The sequence below is a fragment of the Coregonus lavaretus genome (assembly GCF_964263955.1).
Source record: "Coregonus lavaretus genome assembly, chromosome: 26".
Taxonomy (NCBI): Eukaryota; Metazoa; Chordata; class Actinopteri; order Salmoniformes; family Salmonidae; genus Coregonus; species Coregonus lavaretus.
In genome coordinates, this window is record NC_140013.1 from 39,775,296 (window position 1) to 39,791,085 (window position 15,790).

Here is a 15,790-nt window from a genome sequence, read left to right on the forward strand (position 1 = left end):
ATCAGCGTTTCTCAATCAAAGTTTGTGCAGACAGATTGAAAATCAGTATAGAATAGGTGCATAAAATGCATCCTCCAATTGCAACGTCTGCCTATCTGCCCACAAATCCTGTCTCAAGAAAACGTTCTATTTTTAATACCCTCAAACACATTTAGAGCGACTTACAGTTAGTGAATACATATTATACTGGCCCCCCGTGGGAATCGAACGCGCATCCCTGGCGTTGCAAACGCCATGCTCTATCAACTGAGCTACATCGCTGCCGGCCATTCCCTCCCCTACCCTGGGCCAATTGTGCGCCGCCCATGAGTCTCCCGGTCGCAGCCGGCTGCAGACAGAGCCTGGATTCGAACCAGGATCTCTAGTGGCACAGTTAGCACTGCAATGCAGTGCCTTAGACCACTACACCAAGTTAGCAGAACCTAATTTCAAAGTAGGCCATCATCACTGTCAATCATGAATGATATAATTCTTCACGTTTTACCGGTGAAATGTCCAAACTGCATGCCAATCATTTGATCTCAATCAATTTCATGGGAAGGAATATGCATTTAAGATCTTCTTTAATAACTGTTTTGCTAGTGAATTAAAGCAGATGGTGTTAACAAACTATTAGCATTTCTTTCAGGCCTATGGGTAAAATCACTGGGGAAGCCATATTACAACTACACTGTATGTGTAGTGATAATTGCGTTGTTTGCTGTTAGTTCATATGCCTTGACACCGTGATATACAGGCCTAAAGGCCGAGACAATAAGAATAATAAATTCAACCACACCTTTGTTTTATCACAAAATCAGAGAGCAACCTCTGTCCAGTGAAGTCCACAAAGCATATTGCATGTACAGTAACAGACAGTGACATGACCTACAGTATGGTCAAGCAAGTTCATGTTTCAGACATTTTCGGACCAATAAACAACTATTGATTTAGTACCACAGAGAGTTACCCGCAAGTCGCAAAGAAAACAGGAGCTGCCTCCACTATTCCAGCACCATTTCAACTTCAAACATTTCAACATCATCAAATCACTTCTGCTTAGTCTAATACAGTGACAACTAAAAGATACCAAAAACAATTAAGTCCAATCAACATAAGCTAAATATGATGTGGCTGTCCATGGATCTCATTTCTGTTTGCACGCGTGTGTGTGTGCATGCGCGTTCGTGCAAGTTGAGAAACATGTTGACTCACCCTACTTGTAGAGAAACGCTAATGCCATCCTCCTCTCTTTCATGTTGACGAAACGGTCTATCACTCTGTCATACAGTACACGCTTTTAGTTTTTGTTGTCCTAGGCTACCTGGCTAAAATGCTTGCTCACTAGCCTATCTTCCATTCATGGGCAACGTTAGCTAGTTAACATTAGCCTTCTACATCTAGCTACATATTGAACTTTCATCCTCTCAGGCCAGGGGCACAACAATGTAGGAATTAATGGTTGGATCAGAATCACCGTTATAATCATTGGCCAGTACGGAGAATTAAGTAAAACCACCAGTCCAAATCCCTATCTCCATCCATGGCTAATTTTGGAAAGGGACAATTTTAGCTAGCTAGCTAGCCACCGGAGGACAACAACACAACGAGATGCAACAATTCAAATTGTGTCTGTTAATGACATATGCTCTCAATGGGATTTGATAGAAGAGATGCCAAATCCAAGCTGGCTTCCCTTGACACTTTTATTTCCCGGCAGGACCATTCACAGTTTAGCTCGCTCAGTTTAGATCAATGCTGATTGGCAAATGTTTTATACTTTTTTTTGTCAAGGGAGGCCAAATGAATGATAGCTTCCCTTGCATTCAATGCTACGGACCGCAACAATGCCATACTCGTTTGGACCAGACAGTATCAGATAAACTAAGCAAAAACAGAAATGTCCCTTTTTCAGGACCCTGTCTTTCAAAGATAATTCGTTGTAAAGGGTTGAAACACTATTTCCCATGCTTTTCAATGAACCATAAACAATTAATGAACATGCACCTGTGGAACGGTCGTTAAGACACTAACAGCTTACAGACGGTAGGCAATTAAGGTCACAGTTATGAAAACATAGGACACTAAAGAGGCCTTTCTACTGACTCTGAAAAACACCAAAAGAAAGATGCCCAGGGTCCCTGCTCATCTGTGTGAACGTGCCTTAGGCATGCTGCAAGGAGGCATGAGGACTGCAGATGTGGCCAGGGATATAAATTGCAATGTCTGTACTGTGAGATGCCTAATACAGCACTACAGTGAGACAGGACGGACAGATAATCGTCCTCGCAGTGGCAGACCACGTGTAACAACACCTGGACAGGATCGGTACATCCGAACATCACACCTGCGGGACAATTACAGGATGGCAACAACAACTGCCCGAGTTACACCAGGAATGCACAATCAGTGCTCAGACTGTCCGCAATAGGCTGAGAGAGGCTGGACTGAGGGCTTGTAGGCCTGTTGTAAGGCAGGTCCTCACCAGACATCACCGGCAACAACGTCGCCTATGGGCACAAACCCACCGTCGCTGGACCAGACAGGACTGGCAAAAAGTGCTCTTCACTGACGAGTCGCGGTTTTGTCTCACCAGGGGTGACGGTCGGATTCGCGTTTATCGTCGAAGGAATGAGCGTTACACCGAGGCATGTACTCTGGAGCGGGATCGATTTGGAGGTGGAGGGTCCATCATGGTCTGGGGCGGTGTGTTACAGCATCATCGGACTGAGCTTGTTGTCATTTCAGGCAATCTCAATGCTGTGCGTTACAGGGAAGACATCCTCCTCCCTCATGTGGTACCCTTCCTGCAGGCTCATTCTGACATGACCCTCCAGCCTGACAATGCCACCAGCCATACTGCTCGTTCTGTGCGTGATTTCCTGCAGGACAGGAATGTCAGTGTTCTGCCATGGCCAGCGAAGAGCCCGGATCTCAATCCCATTGAGCACGTCTGGGACCTGTTGGATCGGAGGGTGAGGGCTAGGGCCATTCCCCCCAGAAATGTCTGGGAACTTGTAGGTGCCTTGGTGGAAGAGTGGGGTAACATCTCACAGCAAGAACTGGCAAATCTGGTGCAGTCCATGAGGAGGATATGCACTGCAGTACTTAATGGAGCTGGTGGCCACACCAGATACTGACTGTCACTTTTGATTTTGACCCCCCCTTTGTTCAGGGACACATTATTCAATTTCTGTTAGTCACATGTCTGAGGAACTTGTTCAGTTTATGTTTCAGTTGTTGAATCTTGTTACGTTCATACAAATATTTACACATGTTAATTTTGCTGAAAATAAACGCAGTTGACAGTGAGAGGACGTTTCTTTTTTTTGCTGAGTTTACGTTATTGAATACACGCCACTGATCCATTTTTGGATCAAGCATAAATTGGCTCGGAGGATTGTTGTACAGTAGTAGCAAGTCTACCAGATAGTGCAGGCTGCAGATAGTGACAGACACATGGGCAAGGCGTTGTGGCTGATCAAAAACGGTGAGTAAAAAGCTAGCTAGCAACATTACTAATTATCCGTTCAGATTAAATATACCTAGTTATCATAATTAAATATTATCTCAGTTATTGACAATTTAAGATAATCTTATCTACCAAGCTAGCTAGCAAACAGCCCCATGTTAGCAAGCTATTTTCCTGTGCTGTGTGTGGTAGTTTTTTGTTGAAGTTTGGCTAGCTAGCTAGCTAGCTATGTCAGTGCCTGTAGAAAGCTTGTCTTCTGTAAGCCTAAGAGCCAATTTATGCTTGATCCTAAAATGTGGTCAGAGGTGCCGTATGGATGGTGTTACGCAATTACGAAGCCTCTGGAGGCCAAATTGAGCGCCGTACCAAGTGTTGCCAACTCCTCAGTAAGGAGAGTAGCTATTGGCTGTCCTAAAAGTCGCTAAATGAGGTCATCACCTAATGTGCATAATTGGCCATGTAATTGTGATGGATGCTGTAGGAGAGAGGAATAACGTCGTGGGAGAGACAAAAAGTGAGTAAAAAACACTGTAAATGTCACGATCGTTACAGGAAGACTCGGACCAAGGCGCAGCGTGATAAGCGTACATTTTATTTACCGTACTGCACACGAAACAAAACAACAAACCAAACGATACGTGAAGTCCTAGGTTATACACACCAAACCAAACGGAACAAGATCCCACAAAACTAACATGCCAAAAGGCTGCCTAAGTATGGTCCCCAATCAGAGACAACGAGCTACAGTTGTCTCTGATTGGGAACCACCCTGGCCAACATAGACATAAACGATCTAGAACGAAAAACATAGAAAACTAAACAATGAAAATCCACACCCTGGCTCAACATTTAAGAGTCCCCAGAGCCAGGGCGTGACAGTACCCCCCCCCCAAAGGCGCGGACTGCGACCGCACCAACCAAACACAAGAAGGTAGGGGCCGGGTGGGCATTCCGCCTCGGAGGCGGATCCGGCTCTGGGCGTGACCACCACTCTCTCTCCATCCCCCCGTAGCGCCCCTGATCTGGTCCCGCTGGCCGGAGCTGGACTGGACACCGGTGGAGCGGATTGCTCTGGCTCCGGAGTGGAGCAGCTGCCCGGTGCCGGACCAGGCACCGGTGGAACAGGCACGGGCCGTGCCGGACTGACGACGCGCACCACAGGCTTGGTGCGAGGGACAGGAACAGGCCGGGCTGGACTGTGGAGGCGGACTGGAGGTCTGGAGCGGAGAGCTGACACAACCCATCCTGGCTGAATGCCTATCTCCACACGATATGCGTGAGGCATCAGCACAGGACGTACAGGGCTGTGCACTCGTACTGGCGCTACAGCACGTGGCACTGGCGCAGGATATCCGGGACCGATGAGGGGTACTGGAGGCCACGAGCGTTGAGCCGGCACACTCCGTCCTGGCTGCATGCCCACCTTAGCACGACACGTGCGTGGTGCTAGCACAGGACGTACAGGACTGTGCCGGAACACTCGCGGCACAGTACGTGGCTCCGCACAACACGGAGCCTGCCCAGTCTCACGCTCCCTAGCCTGAGTACGGGGAGTTGGCTCTGCTCTACCTCTAGGCTCCGCCAACCACCCTTCCAGCCCCCCAAACCTGGTGGCCTCCTCTCCTAGTCCGCCGATGCTCCCTGTAGCTGCCTCCAGCAGCCCCATCGTCCACGCCGTGTGCCCCCCCAAAAAAATGACTTGGGGTTGCCTCTCGCGTGTCCATCGTCGGCACGGTTGGCGCCGTTTCTCCTCTCCTGCCTGGGCATTTACTTTTGCCCATGGCCCTCTGCCCGCGAATATGTCCTCCCATGACCACCATTCGCCCACCTGGGACATCGCCAACTTCTCCTCCTGGGCACGCTGCTTGGTCCTCTGGTGGTGGGATCTTCTGTCACGATCGTTACAGGAAGACTCGGACCAAGGCGCAGCGTGATAAGCGTACATTTTATTTACCGTACTGCAAACAAAACAAAACAACAAACCAAACGATACGTGAAGTCCTAGGTTATACACACCAAACCAAACGGAACAAGATCCCACAAAACTAACATGCCAAAAGGCTGTTTAGAACTACAAATGAACTTTCTTCTGTCGATTCTTGTTTTTTTTTGTATGCTACAATTCCAACCCTCCTCCTTTATCCGGGCTTGGGACCGGCAAAAGTGACCCAAAAGAGACACTCTGGCGGAGTTACTTACTATTTATTTTGTTTTTTTGTTTTTTTGTTTAGTTTTCTTAAGTTTGGTTTGGTTTTTAACCTTATGGTCCACTTAGGATCGTACAACAAGTCACAGTAAAACATGAAAATGTTTAACCATAACATTTAAAAAACATTTTTGGTATACAATCTACATTAACAATCTAAATGGACCAAAAAGAGACAACAGAAAAAACTGTCAATGGCAATGTGAGAAAATGAGGGTAACTAGTCTGGCCCTAATTCAGGTTAATTGGGGGGGTTTTCAGACCCCCCTCCACACACACACGAGCTGTGCTGGCTCACAGAAAGAGTGGGTCATCGTAATTTTGGTCAAGGCTCTCTATGGCAGGTTCAGCAACTGAGGGAGCTGACTTAAATGAGTAAGCAGCTGAAGTGGCAAAAAGCAAAACATTATCAGGCAGCTGGTGCTCATAGCAAGCCTCACCAGACAGCTTCAGTCCATATCGAATGTACAGGATGGAGTTAAGGGTCTGCAAGGACATCCGATTTCTAAGTTTGCTTTTTACCACACTCATCTGGCTGAATACTCTCTCAACTTCAGCATTCGAGTGTGGCAAGGACAACACAGACACAGCAGCCATGGCAAGTTCTTGAAACTGGTTGATATCAGCTGCATCCCTGAACTTCCAAATCGCAAACCAGAAGCCCAGTGTGTTTTTTGTCTCATTCCATTTACTAAGATGGATGGCACGCCATTGCTGGACAATCTTGTCTATCTCTGCAGGGGAGTAGTCAAGGAGCTTGGCTATTTTTTATATTTCTCCAGGGCTCTTATTGTGCTTTAGAGTTTCCTCCACATTGAAAACTGACATGTACTGCAATGCTTCGATGTTGTCCGACAGTCTCACCCTCAACTCATTAGTTAGGGAGATGGTGAAGGCTACACACCGCTTTCGGACATTGTTTTCATCCTCAGGCGCAAGGTGGAGCTCAGCTGCCTTTGACTCAAAAAGGTAACCAAGGTACGGTTTGGGACTGATGTATCCATCTATTGGCCCTTTGAGTACATCAACATTTTCCAGTGGATTCAGCACCCTGCTGCTCACAGACTTGATCAGGCTTAACCAAGCTGTCAGGTAGCTTAAGAGGATCTACTTGCTCTCCCTCAAAAGCCTTGATGGCCAACTGTACCTCACCCAGCACTGACTTCAAAAAAGTCAGCTACAATATGTTTTGAGGATCACTGTACATGGAGTATACAACCTCAGCCATGTAGCAGTGTTCACTGGACTTGGTGACTGCGAAATGCAGCCGAAGCTCCTCCCACTGGTCCAAAATGCGTGAAACCGCGGGGTTCAATGGAGAGCCAACGTGTAGCACACACCTTGGTTATCTGTAAAGGTTTCTCCCCACAGTTGATGGTCTCATATATGGCCTTGTAGGCCTCCCTGCGCTTTGGAGACACTGAAAAGCAGTTCTAAGGCTCTCGTACCAAGTACTCCACACTACGGTGGGATGATGTCATTGGAAGCATGACTTAGAGCAAGCTGCAGAGAGTGGCACACACAGCGAATAAGAAGCAGATCTGTGAGGCCATACTCCTCCTTCAGCACTTTATGGACCCCATTGTTAATCCCCGTCATAACTGTAGCTCAGTTGGTAGAGCGTGGCGCTTGCAACGCCAGGGTTGTGGGTTCGATTCCCACAGGGGGGCAGTATGAAAAATGTATGCACTCACTAACTGTAAGTCACTCTGGATAAGAGCATCTGCTAAATGACTCAAATGTAAATAACGGAGGCATTGTCTGTCCATATCCCCAGGAGTTTCTCTTTTTTAAGACAACACTTCTCGAGGAAAGCCACAACAGCACGGCCTATAGATTAGGCATCTCCTCCTTCCAACTCAACAAGCCCCAGAAATGTTGATACAATTGTCTGCTTGGTGTCACTAAAGTACCTTATCACAACCCCCAGGTACATAGAAACACTTACATCCGTGGACTCATCGAGGAGGAGGCTGAAACGCTGGTCACCCACATCTGCGACCAACTTTTTCAGAGAGTTTGGTGCTAGAACACCATTAATCATTTCTGTGCACTTTGTCCTGTGCATTTTGACGTGGGTAGCAGCAGTGGAGTCTGAGAAAGCAGCTCTACATGCGTCTCCAATGTGATCACATGCCAGCATGGAACAGTGTTCAGCGATAGCTAATGCCATGGTGGCCTCAGCCTTTTTTGCAGAGTCAATTTTTTTTAACCATAAATGGCAGCTTGTTTTGGGTGGAACTGTTATAAGGCTTTGCCTTTTGAGTACGTTTTTTGAGTTGTCATGTGTTTTTTTACATCACTAAGTTTGGCGTAGAAATCAGCCTTACAATACAGGCAGTATGCTCGTGTATCATCTCCAATAAACGGTTTCAACCAGTCTTTGAATTCAGGGTTTGATTCCCACTCCTTTCTGTATTTTTGAGTGTACAGTTTAGACTGAGCCAGCTAGATGTTTAGCTGATGTCACAGAGAGGCACACACACAGTGGACGAGGTGAGTAAGTGACTGAGGCTGTGTGAGTCAAATGCAGTGATTTATTTTTGTGCAGTGATTTATTTTAGGCAAAGAACATTTTACATTTACATCCCGCCCTGAATGTAAGCCAGGGCGGGATCAGCCAGGGCGGGATCAGCCAGGGGCGGCTTCCCGCATGCGCGATTCATTTGCAGTCTGGACGCGGAGGGGTGAACATCTCCTGCTCTGACTGCAGCTGGGAGGGACTGCTGCGCGAGGACTGGGCCGCCTGTGAGTGCTTTGGGACGGGGGTGGGGCCCATTGGGACGGGGGTGGGGCCCGAGTGGGGCCCACGGCAGCACCCGCTGCTCGTTGAGAAGAGTAAGAACGATACGTGCTTTCACGTCAGAGTCTCCAAAAGTCTCTAATAACACCAGAAAAAGTCGCTAGATTTGTCACTAGTCGCTTTTTTGAAAATGTGTCGCAAGAGGGGTATGAATACTCGCTAAATATATCGACAAAGTCGCTAAGTTGGCAACACGTACTGCATCGCTGTGCACGTCTCAAATTTTGTAACAATGTGAGGGCTCCAAATAGCTCCGCATTGACATGATTGGTTGACGGTAGGTGAGGGCGGGAGGTCCTGTATAAACACAAACTCACTTCCTTGACAACTTCCTTCACAACTTCCTTCACAACAGCTCTTTCTGCTACATGAAGCGCAAGAAGTATGAATGCCCTGACTTCTGCAGAGGCCATATCACCATAAATCCTGCACGGCCAATGGAGACAACGGATTGACCATGCAGCGCCTTTAACGTTAATGTTACTGTGTGGTGCATTGTTTCATGTCAGTTAGCTAGCTAACGTAGCTAGCTTAGCTAGCTAACTAGCTCAAACTAGGTTTCTCACCCGGTTTGGCTAGCTAGACCAGCTAGCTAGCTATATATTATGCTAAGCTAGCTAGGCCTATTCACTGTCTCTGAGTTAATTTAACATTGTTGTAGCTAGTTGGCAAGCTTATAACTCATGCTTTTATGGTGGTTCAGTTACTGTATGTTTTTATGGCCTAATTGTTTCCGAGTTAGCTAGCGAGCTGAAAAACAGCCCCAGACCATTATTTCTCCTCCACCAAACTTTACAGTTGGCACTATGCATTCCGGCAGGTAGCGTTCTCCTGGCATCTGCCAAACCCAGATTAGTCCGTCGGACTGCCAGATGGTGAAGCGTGATTAATCACTCCAGAGAACGCGTTTCCACTGCTCCAGAGTCCAATAGCTGGCGAGCTTTTTGCCACTCCAGCCGACACTTGGCATTGCGCATGGTGATCTTAGGCTTGTGTGCGGCTGCTCAGAAACCCTTTTCATTAAACTCCTGACAAACAGTTATTGTGCTGACTTTGCTTCCAGAGGCAGTTTGGAACTCAGTAGTGATTGTTGCAACCGAGGACAGACTATTTTTACACGCTTCAGCACTCGGCGGGCCGGTTCTGTGAGCTTGTGTGGCCTACCACTTTGAGGCTGAGCCGTTGTTGCTCCTCCAGTGAGGGAAAAAAGTATTTGATCCCCTGCTGATTTTGTACGTTTGTCCACTGACAAAGAAATGATCAGTCTATAATTTTAATGGTAGGTTTATTTGAACAGTGAGAGACAGAATAACAACAAAAAAATCCAGAAAAACGCATGTCAAAAATGTTATAAATTGATTTGCATTTTAATGAGGGAAAAAAGTATTTGACCCCTCTGGAAAACATGACTTAGTACTTGGTGGCAAAACCCTTGTTGGCAATCACAGAGGTCAGACGTTTCTTGTAGTTGGCCACCAGGTTTGCACACATCTCAGGAGGGATTTGTCCCACTCCTCTTTGCAGATCTTCTCCAAGTCATTAAGGTTTCGAGGCTGACGTTTGGCAACTCGAACCTCCAGCTCCCTCCATAGATTTTCTATGGGATTAAGGTCTGGAGACTGGCTAGGCCACTCCAGGACCTTAATGTGCTTCTTCTTGAGCCACTCCTTTGTTGCCTTGTCCGTGTGTTTTGGGTCATTGTCATGCTGGAATACCCATCCACGACCCATTTTCAATGCCCTGGCTGAGGGAAGGAGGTTCTCACCCAAGATTTGACGGTACATGGCCCCGTCCATCGTCGCTTTGATGCGGTGAAGTTGTCCTGTCCCATTAGCAGAAAAACACCCCCAAAGCATAATGTTTCCACCTCCATGTTTGATGTTGGGGATGGTGTTCTTGGGGTCATAGGCAGCATTCCTCCTCCTCCAAACACGGCGAGTTGAGTTGATGGCAAAGAGCTCCATTTTGGTCTCATCTGAACACAACACTTTCACCCAGTTCTCCTCTGAATCATTCAGATGTTCATTGGTAAACTTCAGACGGGCTTGTATATGTGCTTTCTTGAGCAGGGGGACCTTGCGGGCGCTGCAGGATTTCAGTCCTTCACGACGTAGTGTGTTACCCATTGTTTTCTTGGTGACTATGGTCCCAGCTGCCTTGAGATCATTGACAAGATCCTCCCGTGTAGTTCAGGGCTGATTCCTCACCGTTCTCATGATCATTGCAACTCCACGAGGCCGAGGGAGATTGACAGTTATTTTGTGTTTCTTCCATTTGCGAATAATCGCACCAACTGTTGTCACCTTCTCACCAAGCTGCTTGGCGATGGTCTTGTAGCCCATTCCAGCCTTGTGTAAGTCTACAATCTTGTCCCTGACATCCTTGGAGAGCTCTTTGGTCTTGGCCATGGTGGAGAGTTTGGAATCTGATTGATTGATTGCTTCTGTGGACAGGTGTCTTTTATACAGGTAACAAGATGAGATTAGGAGCACTCCCTTTAAGAGTGTGCTCCTAATCTCAGCTCGTTACCTGTATAAAAGACACATGGGAGCCAGAAATCTTTCTGATTGAGAGGGGGTCAAATACTTATTTCCCTCATTAAAATGCAAATCAATTTATAACATTTTTGACATGCGTTTTTCTGGATTTTTTTGTTGTTATTCTGTCTCTCCATGTTCAAATAAACCTACCATTAAAATTATAGACTGATCATTTCTTTGTCAGTGGGCAAACATACCAAATCAGCAGGGGATCAAATACTTCTTTCCCTCAGTGTAGATGTTTCCACTTCACAACAACAGCACTTACAGTAGACCCCTTGTCCGTGGTGGTCTACGAATCTACCACCTTCTGGCTACTTTGCCATGTAATGCTAACAAAACGAAGAACCGTTTTTAAAACTGCATATCTAAGGCTCTGGTCTGTCCTAGGAGTGAGGGTAAACGGTAAGCATGTTCTCTGCTATCCACTTATGTTTTAATTATTATTTTGGGTATAGGGGACTTTTTGTTAGTTTTTTTGAGATCACGGTGGATCGGGTAAAATATATATTTTACTGAAGGGAGGGCCATCCATTTTCATTTCTGAGAGATCCAATTTTCTCCAGGTATCACTCATTATAAATAACGTACAGTCCCTAAAATGTGAGAGGATGTGTCTTTATATAATCCATAGGATTAAGTGAAATCGTTTTAAATTCCTTGCAATTTAACCTTTATTCTAAAACAAAATTGTGAGAAGCAGCTGATTTACGGCCCAAAATCTCTCCTCCTAGAGGCGGATCGGATGGGACAGTACTCACACGTGGTTTTCTTCCTCGCCAGCTACAGTGGATATCTGACTCCTCCATCCTCGCAGGGAGTCCAACGTCAGAGTAGTGTTTAAAACACAGATTATTCCATGGACAAGGGTGTCAGTGTGATGCATTTGACTTGAGTTATTGGGTTAATCCAGCACTCTGTCTTGCATTCTGCACTCATAAACGCTTACTGTAGGCTACTACAGTGGATTGTTTGGAAAGCAATCTCCCCCTGTGTATGCTACAAGTAGCATTTTGGAACTCTGTGGAGATTGCATTGGCAATGACATCGCTCCCGTGCGCTCTGTGCATAATATGGATATGTCTGATCTGTCATTCGATGGGAACGGGATTTATTTACCAGGTTCCCGGAGTGACTGTTCAACGCGTCAACTCGGAGCAGGGCGCGAGCACCGGTTCACCAGGCAGCGGATCAAACATTCAGCTCAGGTGAGCACATCATGACGCACGGAGAGGATCCATTGTGAGGATGGTCAAGGGTTTGCCAAAATGAAACAGAATTGATTTACAACGTCACCATTGGTAGAGCAATGTGTAATGTTTGACTAAAACTGTTGATGATCAGCCCTGGTATCAGATTTCTGGGGAAAGGGGCAAGAGGTGATGCTTGCAATTATTGTATATTTGCATCTCCAATAGTGGGTGAAGGGGTGAATAAAATATATGCAGGAGACGTTTTTAGAGTGTTTGACAACTTTACATTGTGACCGGTGTTAGATGTTATGATAGTAAGATCCATATGATCTGACTCTGATTACAGGAACTGGTGCCAGTACACAGTGTTGAGGACCGTGAAGTGCCAGGTGCCCAATGGAACAGAGACCATGGTGCAGAGAGTGTTCCAGGGCTGCCGCTGGCCAGGACCCTGCTCCAAACTCATCAGGTAGGACTGGACCAGACGACCCCAGAATCCTGTTTTGATAGAAATGCTATCTTATAGTGTATATAGCAGTACTAGTGATGATGATGATGTTCCTGTGTTGACCATGTGCTCTGTCAGCTACAGGACCATGGTCAGGCCGTCTTACAAGGTGGCCTATCGGCAGGTCACTGCTCGGGAGTGGAGGTGCTGTCCTGGGTTTGTAGGAGATGCATGTCGAGAAGGTGAGCATCCACACTCATAATCATGCTCTCTATCTTTCTTCACCCTAATGTAAACCCATATCATCAGTGATGAAGTGGTAAAACAAAATAGATGGGTAAATTCTGATCGCCGGTCACAGTGAACAAAGTAGCACCCCCTATACTTTCAATGCAATTTTCTGCAAAAGGTGTATAAACTGTTGGCCAAATAAAAAGGTGGGTTAAACTGTGTTTACTTGCGTTTACCCTCCACTACACCACTGGTTATAATCCTCTACCTTTCTCCATTTCCTCAGGCGATAATCTTAGTTCGGCAAAAGCAAACATTCTAAAAATACCGTATGTACGTATTCAGAGTAATATTAATATGCTGAGGAAGGTCTTTTGAAGGTGTTATCCAGTTGATGTTTTGTGTGGGACTGTAACAGACTCAGCCTTTACATTAGTATGGCTGAGCAGGAACGAGTACAGAGTTAGAGCCATTACCTTGGCACACGAGGGAGAAAAGTAACTGTGGGGAAGTACTGTAGCTATGATCAACTGCTGGTTGATACACTGCTACTGTACTGTAGGGAACTTAAGGTGTGTTGAATTAAGGTTGGGACTTGGGAGCCTGTTTTTGATTAAATTTAGGAACATGTTCCACAATAAAAGGGAGTTGAAAGGGCTGCTGAGGCTCTGTAGTTGTGTACCTGCTCCTCAGGCCTTTAATCAAGATGCTTTTGTGTCTGAGAGATTATGAGATCATCAACTACTGTAGGATAACCATTAGAGACTCCCTGCCTAATAAAGAGAGAGGCTGGACTGGGGGAGAACCGCTAGAGACTCCCTGCCCAGTAAAGAGAGAGGCTGGACTGGGGGAGAACCGCTAGAGACTCCCTGCCCAGTAAAGAGAGAGGCTGGACTGGGGGAGAACCGCTAGAGACTCCCTGCCCAGTAAAGAGAGAGGCTGGACTGGGGGAGAACCGCTAGAGACTCCCTGCCCAGTAAAGAGAGAGGCTGGACTGGGGGAGAACCGCTAGAGACTCCCTGCCCAGTAAAGAGAGAGGTTGGACTGGGGGAGAACCACTAGAAGCGGTCAGACTGACTGAAAATAGAGTGGGAGGATGTGGAGTGTAGGCCCCAGCTCTCTGGGGCAAGCACCACACACACTTACCGCACACACAGTGCCGTCAGAAAGTATTCATACCCCTTGACTTATTCCACATTTTGTTGTGTGAATTCAAAATTGATTAACAATATTTTTTTTCTCACGCATCTACACACAATATCCCATAATGGCAAAGTGAAAACATGTTTTTAGACATTTTAGTTAATTTATTAAATATGAAATACAGAAATATCTAATTTAGTAACCCCTGAGTAAATACATGTTAGAATCACCTTTGGCCGTGATTACAGCTGTGAGTCTTTCTGGGTAAGCCTCTAAGAGCTTTGCACACCTGGATTGTACAATATTTGCACATTAAAAAAAAAAATCAAGTTCTGTTTAGTTAATTGTTAATCATTGCTAGACAGCCATTTTCAAGTCTTGCCATAGATTTTCAAGCCGATTTAAGTCAAAAGTGTTACTAGACCAGTCAGGAACATTCAATGTCGTCTTGGTAAGCAACTCCGGTATATATTTGGCCTTCTGTTTTAGGTTATTGACCTGCTGAAAGGTGAATTTGTCTCCCATAGTCTGTTGGAAAGCAGAATGAAGCAGGTTTTCCTCTAGGATTTTGCCTGTGCTTAGCTCTATCCTGTTTCTTTTCATCCTAAAAAAAACTCCCTTGCCGATGACAAGCATACCCATAACATGATGCGGCCACCACCATGCTTGAAAATATGAAGAGTGGTACTCAGTTATGTGTTGTGTTGGATTTGCCCTAAACATAACACTTTGTATTCAGTACATGAAGCTCATTTCTTTGCCACAGTTTCTTGCAGTTTTACATTACATTTACATTTTAGTCATTTAGCAGACGCTCTTATCCAGAGCGACTTACAGTTAGTAGTGCCGTATTGCAAACAGGATGCTGTTTTAGAATATTTTTTATTCTGTACATGCTTCCTTCTTTTCACTCTTGTCATTTAGGTTAGTATTGTGGAGTAATTACAATGTAGTTGATCCATCCTCAGTTTTCTCCTATCACAGCCATTAAACTCTGTAACTGTTTTAAAGTAACCATTGGCAACATGGTGAAATCCCTGAGCGGTTTCCTTCCGCTCCGGCAACTGAGTTAGGAAGGATGCCTGTATCTTTGTAGTGAGTGGGTGTATTGATACACCATCCAAAGTGTAATTAATAACTTCACCGTGCTCAAATGGATATTCAACGTCTGCTTATTTAAATGTTTACGTATCTACCAATAGGGTCCCTTCTTTACGAGGCGTTGGAAAACCTCCCTGTTCTTTGTGGTTGAATCTGTGTTTGAAATTCACTGCTCAACTGAGGGAACTTACAGATAATTGATAATACAGTGCCTTGCAAAAGTATTCATCCCCCTTGGCGTTTTTCCTATTTTGTTGCATTGCAACCTGTCATTTAAATGGATTTTTATTTGGATTTAATGTAATGGACATACACAAAATAGTCCAAATTGGTGAAGTGAAATGCAAAAAATAAAAACGGAAAAGTGGTGCGTGCATACAGTGAGAGAAAAAAAGTATTTGATCCCCTGCTGATTTTGTACGTTTGCCCACTGACAAAGAAATTATCAGTCTATAATTTTAATGGTAGGTTTATTTGAACAGTGAGAGACAGAATAACAACAAAAAAATCTATGTCAAAAATGTTATAAATTGATTTGCATTTTAATGAGGGAAATAAGTATTTGACCCCTCTGCAAAACATGACTTAGTACTTGGTGGCAAAACCCTAGTTGGCAATCACAGAGGTCAGACGTTTCTTGTAGTTGGCCACCAGGTTTGCACACATTTCAGGAG